Genomic DNA, 226 nt, shown 5'->3' on the forward strand with positions numbered 1-226 from the left:
CTATGTTGCACACCCATAATCCAAGGATATGACTCTACACTAACTCTAACAAACGCCACTGATAGTCACAAGAATTCATAGGACTTAACTAACCCTGCGGCTTTGATACCAACACTGTAAAGACATCCTGTTCGCTATCAATGCTCTAGTCTTGCGAAAGACTCATCAAGTGCCAAGCTAGCCTTGATTTAAACCTTTTGATATCATGTTATATATTACCACTCAC

This window comes from Theobroma umbraticum, unplaced genomic scaffold, assembly GCF_002168275.2.
Source record: "Theobroma umbraticum cultivar Fairchild unplaced genomic scaffold, ASM216827v3 scaffold_7.0, whole genome shotgun sequence".
Classification (NCBI taxonomy): Eukaryota; Viridiplantae; Streptophyta; class Magnoliopsida; order Malvales; family Malvaceae; genus Theobroma; species Theobroma umbraticum.